At 48.8% G+C, this 7,879-nt stretch overlaps 1 long non-coding RNA gene across 1 annotated transcript; it reads left to right on the top strand.

Moving 5' to 3' along the window:
* The first annotated feature begins 798 nt into the window (after positions 1-798).
* LOC142475776 (uncharacterized) lies at positions 799-4,353 on the top strand. The gene is made up of 3 exons (XR_012791137.1): positions 799-890; positions 2,110-2,175; positions 4,267-4,353. It is a non-coding gene; the product is annotated as an uncharacterized LOC142475776 (long non-coding RNA).
* Positions 4,354-7,879: the final 3,526 nt, after the last annotated feature.

Below are 7,879 nucleotides of genomic sequence, written 5' to 3' on the forward strand. Positions count from 1 at the left end.
AACCCCACCCCCCCACCATCTGCAGGTTACCCTGCCCCCACCCCCTGCAGTTAGCCCCGCCCTCAACCTCGGAGGCTAAACCCACCCCCACCCCTTGCAGCTAAACCCACCCCCACCCTCTGCAGGTAACCCCACCCCCACCCTCTGCAGGTAACCCCGCCCCCTGCAGTTAGCCCCGCCCCCAACCTCGGCAGCTAAACCCACCCCCACCCTTTGCAGGTAACCCCGCCCCCACCCCCACCCCCACCCCCTGCAGTGAGCCCCGCCCCCAACCTCGGCAGCTATTTTTAAACTTTATCCGCAGTTTGAAAAATCACAAGACGTTTTATCCAACTTTTTCATTGAACATTTGTAGAGAAAAGTAGCAATGTCGCCAGAAGCGTATTTCCCAATATTTAGCATCTGTACTAATTGGTGTAAATGATACTTCATATAAAGCAGGTTATGGGGCATAGTATTAAATGATCATAATATCTCTTATCACATCCCAGTATATGGATCTCCCATTATCACAACCTGGAAACCTCTGACAGCTCAGGGGCTGAGCTCAGAATGTGACACATTCGCATTCTACTGCCATTTTCAAAAAATACATGTTTACCTGCGACCTGACTTCCATGGTTACAGCCACACCGCTCTGTACCAGAGTTCTGTGCCACCACTTGCTGCCATATCCAGTGTGGATCTGACAGGTAAGTTTCTTCTGAGACGCAGCAGAGATTTCAGACATTTCACCGCTCATTTAGATCATATTTATAACAAGGGGGTTTATTTTTCATCTTCAGGACACATCCACAACTTTTTGTCCAAGTATTTGAGTCTCAGATTACGCGGATCATCCTACTGTATTTTTAAAGCAGCGAACATTTCCCGAGATGGAGAGACGCCGGGTAAGATCTGATAAAAGGACAACCTTAGAATGCATCAAAACAAAGTCTGATGTGGCATGTAACAGAATTAAATAGGGGTGAGATCTGACTACCTGGGGTCCCCGTGTGTTTAGAGGCTCCCATAGAGAGCCAAAGCGTTGATCAGTTCTATTCAATAGTATTGTATATATTTATTTTTTGCAAAGCCCTGGTGTGCCTGCTTTTTCTTTTTATATCTATATATACATAAACACACGTGTGTATGTGTACAGTATGTGTGTGTGTATACACTGGCGACACACTTTATTCGAGCTCGGCTAGTCTATATATATATATATATGTATATATATATATATATATACACACACACACATATATATATATATATATATATATATATATATATATATATATATATACACACACACACACACACGCAGATTCCTGCTCCTAAAAAAGTAAGCACAATCAGTAATATTCTCACACTCACACTAAAATGCGCACTAACAGATTGATACACAGCCACAATACGGCAGCTTAGCATAGACCCACACTATGTGATATAACACAAATTCACACTTCTCATTATGCTTTACAAACACACATACACACAGTAACTATCAGACAGTAACACACACACTAATGGTTACAAGCACACAAAGTAACTATCAGACAATACCACACACTCACAATAATGGTTATAACACACGCACACACAGTAACTATCAGACAGTAACACACACTCATTCCGACACACACACACTAATGGTTACATACACACTCACACACAGTAACTATCAGACAGTAACACACACACTTTCCCCCCCACACACACACACACACACACACACACACACACACACTAATGGTTACATACACACTCACACACAGTAACAATCAGACAGTAACATACACACTTTCCGAGACACACACACACACACTAATGGTTACATACACACTCACACACAGTAACAATCAGACAGTAACACACACACACTTTCCGACACACACACTAATGGTTATATACACGTGCGCCCTTTCATTCTCACTACACACGCACCCTCTCTGTATACACTTCTAGCACATGTAACACTACAGTTTGTAGTGAGAATGTTCCCATTAGAACGGTTTATCTGTGTAGCCCCACGGATTTTGGGTTCAACACCCTCAAACCTCCCATACAGCAGCAGGAAATGCGTATGAGTGAGGAATACATCTCATTATATCCTCTGTATCACAGGCATGGAAAGCTGAAGAGCAAGAGGAGGAAGTAGTCCCCCAGCTTCCTCCCGCCGGCGATGTTCAGGTAAATGGGACTGGCAGAGCTGTGAATCAGCTGCACATACGATACTATTAGCTGCTGTACAGGACACTGATAGTAGGATAGTCTGCAACACTTTACAGTATAATTATACAGAACCTGCTGGGGATCTCTTCCTGCAGGTTAGCTGGGTCATGTTTCCACAGGTCTCATGGGATGGGAGAGACCCCCCCCCTTCCCCAGCCGCGCCCCCCCCCCCCCCGAACAGAGTTCCCCAGCTTTCCCCCACCCCCGCGCAGCCCGCCCCTTCCCAAGGCTCCCCCTGAAGTGCCCCCCCCCCCCCTTTCCAGGCCCTCCCCTTCCCCTGATCACACCTGAAGGGCTCTCCCGTTTTGCATGTCCTGGGGAGTATGAGGGGATACTGAGTCTGGGGAGGAGGCATTAGGGGGTACTGGGCCTGGGGAGGGGGAGAAAGGGGGTACTGGGCATGCAGGGGGTAGTGGGTCTGGGAATGTAGGGGATCCTGGGGAGGGGAGTATAAGGGGGTATTGGGCCTGGGAAGGGGAATGTAGGGGGTACTTGGACTGGGGAGGGGGGGTAGTAGGAAGTACTGGACCTGGGGAGGGGGATATTTGGGTGTCCTGGGCCTGGGGAGGAGGGTATTAGGGGGTATTGGGCCTAGGAGTATTATGGGGTATTAGGCCTGGGAGTATTAGAGGGTATTGGGCCTGGGAGTATTAGGGGGTTCCGAGCCTGGGAATGGGAGTATTAGGGGGTACTGAGCCTGGGGAGGGGGGTATTTGGGAGTACTGGGCCTGGGGAGGAGGGTATTAGGGGGTATTGGGCCTGGGAGTATTAGGGGGTACAAGCCAGGGTGTATTAGGGGGTACTGGGGGTGGGAGTATTAGGGGGTATTGAGCCGGGTGATGGGAGTATTAGGGGGTACTGGGCCTGGGAATGGGAGTATTAGGGGGTTCCGAGCCTGGGAATGGGAGTATTAGGGGGTTCCGAGCCTGGGGATGGGAGTATTAGGGGGTACTGAGCCTGGGGAGGGGGGTATTGGGCCTGGGAGTATTAGGGGGTACAAGCCAGGGAGTATTAGGGGGTACTGGGCCTGGGGGTGGGAGTATTAGGGGGTATTGAGCCGGGTGATGGGAGTATTCGGGGTACTGGGCCGGGGGGTGGGAGTATTAGGGAGTATTGAGCCGGGTGATGGGAGTATTAGGGGGTACTGGGCCTGGGGGTGGGAGTATTAGGGGGTATTGAGCCGGGTGATGGGAGTATTAGGGGGTACTGAGCCTGGGGTGGGGGGTATTGGGCCTGAGAGTATTAGGGGGTACAAGCCAGGGAGTATTAGGGGGTATTGAGCTGGGTGATGGGAGTATTCGGGGTACTGGGCCTGGGTGATGGGAGTATTAGGGGGTATTGAGCCGGGTGATGGGAGTATTAGGGGGTACTGAGCATGGGGTGGGGGGTATTGGGCCTGAGAGTATTAGGGGGTACAAGCCAGGGAGTATTAGGGGGTATTGAGCTGGGTGATGGGAGTATTCGGGGTACTGGGCCTGGGTGATGGGAGTATTCGGGGTACTGGGCCTGGGTGATGGGAGTATTAGGGGGTATTGAGCCGGGTGATGGGAGTATTAGGGGGTACTGGGCCTGGGAGTATTAGGGGTACTCGGGATAGGGGTATAGTGGGAGACGGTCTTCAGAGGAGAGAAGATGAGGACTCTCAGGCTGTAGATGTAAAGGAGACAGAGGAAGAGGTGCAGAGCTTTCTCATCTTATAGCCGAGTGTAACTGTGTGACCGGGAGAGGGGATTCCCATAGAGACACATCAGCTAATGTCCATCTGCAGCATCATGTAACAAAATCTTCAGCGGGAACAGGACAGGAAAACGAGGGATCTGCTAATAACAGACAAAACAATGACGTACAATGCACACGGGTTATCAATTATTTTTCAAATGGTATAAATGGTTCTGTGATTTAACCCCTTCAGTGCCAGAGAGGCAAGCAAAGGCTTTGCTGTGCTAGTTATTTTGCTCGGCGATGCGTTTCCTGCCCCATGTGGCACAGGAGCTCTTGCGATACAGAGTATCACTGCCCCTGGTTACAAACACTTTGTATCTCCTGCAGGTGGTGGAGTACACGGCGGTGGAGCCGTTCGTTCTCTCACCGTCTGGATCGCCCTGCAGCAGCAGCCCAGGAGCCAGCATATCTACGCAGGAGGAAGAGTGGGTGTGGGAGGAGGAGGTGGTGGAGTACACAGTGGTGGAGGAGGTGGTGGAGTACACTGTGGTGGAGTACACGGTGGTGGAGCCGTTCGTACTCTCACCGTCTGGATCGCCCGGCAGCAGCCCAGGAGCCAGCATATCTACGCAGGAAGTGGGTGTATGAGGAGGGGGAGGTGTGTGAGTGGGATGATGATGATTGGGATACGGTGTGGGAGGAGGAAGAGGAGGTGTGGAATGATGATGATTCGGATGATGATGATGATGATGATGGGGGTACAGTGTGCGAGGAGGAAAAGGAGGCGAGGGATGATGATGATTTGGATGATGATGATGGGGGTACAGTGTGCGAGGAGGAAGAGGAGGCGAGGGATGATGATGATTCGGATGATGATGATGATGATGGGGATATGGTGTGGGAGGAGGAAGAGGAGGCGAGGGATGATGATGATTCGGATGATGATGATGATGATGATGATGATGGGGATACGGTGTGGGAGGAGGAAAAGGAGGCGAGGGATGATGATGATGATGATGGGGGTACGGTGTGGGAGGAGGAAGAGGAGGCGAGGGATGATGATGATGATGGGGGTACGGTGTGGGAGGAGGAAGAGGAGGAGAGGGTTGCAGGGAAGTGCTGCTTCCCCTTCCCATGGCTGGGCAGAAGACCCCAGCCATGTGCAGCACAGGGGCCAGGGAACAGGAGCATTCTGGGTTCCCTGAGAAGATGGGTACAGCGTTGGAGAGGCAGACAATAGCAGGAGGGCTGCAGGACGGGCTGAGTGACAGGAAGGGGCACATTAAAAAATATTTAGAAAAAAAATTATATCACAAACTGTGTCCCCCCCTCCTTTTTTTGCTTGTCTCTCTCCCCCCCATCCTCTCCCCTCTCAGCCCTGTCCTCCTCCTCGCTCCTACCGGCTGTAATCCGATCGCCCCCACCGGCATCCGTGTGTGTGTGTGTGGGGGGGGGGGTTGGGGTTTATATGTATTTGGGGGGGGTTGGGGTTTATATATATTGGGGGGGTTGGGGTTTATATGTATTGGGGGGGGTTGGGGTTTATATGTATTTAGAGGGGGTTTGGGTTTATATGTATTTGGGGGGGTTGGGGGTTATATGTATTTGGGGGGGTTGGGGTTTATATGTATTTGGGGGGGGTTGGGGGTTTATATGTATTGGGGGGTGTTGGGGTTTATATGTATTTAGGTGGGGTTGGGGTTTATATGTATTTAGGGAGGGTTGGGGTGTATATGTATTTGAGGGAGTTGGGGTGTATATGTATTTGGGGGAGTTGGGGTTTATATGTATTTGGGGACATTGGGGTTTATATGTATTTGGGGGGTTGGTATTTATATGTATTTGGGGACATTGGGGTTTATATGTATTTGGGGGGGTTGGGGTTTATATGTATTGGGGGGGTTGGGGGTTATATGTATTTGGGGGAGTTGGGGGTTATATGTATTTGGGGGAGTTGGGGTTTATATGTATTGGGGGGGTGTTGGGGTTTATATGTATTTGGGGGGGTTGGGGTTTATATGTATTTGGGGGGGTTGGGGTTTATATGTATTGGGGGGGTTGGGGTTTATATGTATTTGGGGGGGTTGGGGGTTATATATATTGGGGGGGTTGGGGTTTATATGTATTTGGGGGGGGTTAGGGTTTATATGTATTTGGGGGGTTGGTGTTTATATGTATTGGGGGGGTTGGTGTTTATATGTATTGGGGGGGTTGGGGATTATATGTATTTGGGGGGGTTGGTGTTTATATGTATTGGGGGGGTTGGTATTTATATGTATTTGGGGGGGTTGGGGTTTATATGTATTGGGGGGTTGGGGTTTATATGTATTGGGGGGGTTGGGGGTTATATGTATTTGGGGGGGTTGGGGTTTATATGTGTTTGGGGGGGTTGGGGTTTATCTGTATTTGGGGGGGTTGGGGTTTATATGTATTTGGGGGAGTTGGGGTTTATATGTATTTGGGGGGGTTAGCGTTTATATGTATTTGGGGGGTTGGTGTTTATATGTTTTGGGGGGGTTGGTGTTTATATGTATTGGGGGGGTTGGGGATTATATGTATTTGGGGGGGTTGGTGTTTATATGTATTGGGGGGTTGGTGTTTATATGTATTTGGGGGGGGTTGGTGTTTATATGTATTGGGGGGTTGGGGTTTATATGTATTTGGGGGGTTGGGGTTTATATGTATTGGGGGGGGTTGGGGTTTATATGTATTTGGGGGAGTTGGGGTTTATATGTATGTGGGGGGGGTTGGGGTTTATATGGATTTGAGGGGGTTGGGGTTTATATGTATTGGGGGGGTTGGGGTTTATCTGTATTTGGGGGGGTTGGGGTTTATCTGTATTTGGGGCGGGTTGGGGTTTATATGTATTGGGTGGAGGGTTGGGGTTTATCTGTATTTGGGGGGGGTTGGGGTTTATATGTATTTGGGGGGGGTTGGGGTTTATATGTATTTGGGGGGGGTTGGGGTTTATCTGTATTTGGGGGGGGTTGTGTGTGTGTCGGGGGAGAAAATGAGCGTGGGGTAATTGATGTGCAGTGATCCAGGGATGATCCGATCGCCATTTAATGGGGTCAGGAAGGAATTTTTTTCCCCCACAACACACCTGGGGTTATGTTTCGCCTTCCTCTGGATCACTGTGCTGCTGGAGGGGCCTGCAGTGCATTGCTCTGTGTGTTACTATATCGCTCTGCAATGTGCTGCAGGCCCCTACCAGCAGAGAGATGCATTATTTAAATAAAATACTCTCTTTAATCCAACCTATGTGTAGTGTCTTTTCTATCCGTTGTATCTATTGCTAACAGCTCAGTGATTGTTACCCAGGACGCTGCAGTAGTGTCACACTGCCAGGCCCGGGTGTGAGGGAGATTTATAGGGTCACATATACACTTCTGCCAAAGCACACGTGCAATCAGGAAGCCCCTCTGATCTGTAATGTATTTTATTCCCCACAAAGGTATCTAACAGGTAAAGAAACAGAGGAAGGCTAATGATCAATGTCACGGGAGACCAGGCCATTTACACCTCTTTATTGTATTGTATGTCTTTATATCGCGCCATTAATGTACATAGCGCTTCACAGTAGTAATACGCGACAGTCATAAATAACAAATAATACAAATAACAGATAATGGGAATAAGTGCTTCAGACACAAAAGTAACATTTAGGAAGAGGAGTCCCTGCTCCGAGGAGCTTACAATCGAATTGGTAGGTAGGAAGAACGTACGGAGACAGTGGGATGGCATTCCTCTGCGTATTATTATATCTGTGTGTAATTATATCTCTCTGCGTGTTATTATATCATTCTACGTGTTATCATATCGCTCTGCATGTTATTATATCTCTGTGTGTTATTATATCTCTGCGTGTTATTATATCTCTGTGCGTGTTATTATATCTCTGCGTGTTATTATATCTCTTTGTGTCTTATTATATCTGTGTGTTATTATATCTCTGTCTTATTATATCTCTGCGTGTTATTATATCTCTTTGTGTCTTATT

This window comes from Ascaphus truei, unplaced genomic scaffold (assembly GCF_040206685.1).
Source record: "Ascaphus truei isolate aAscTru1 unplaced genomic scaffold, aAscTru1.hap1 HAP1_SCAFFOLD_1375, whole genome shotgun sequence".
NCBI classification, from domain to species: domain Eukaryota; kingdom Metazoa; phylum Chordata; class Amphibia; order Anura; family Ascaphidae; genus Ascaphus; species Ascaphus truei.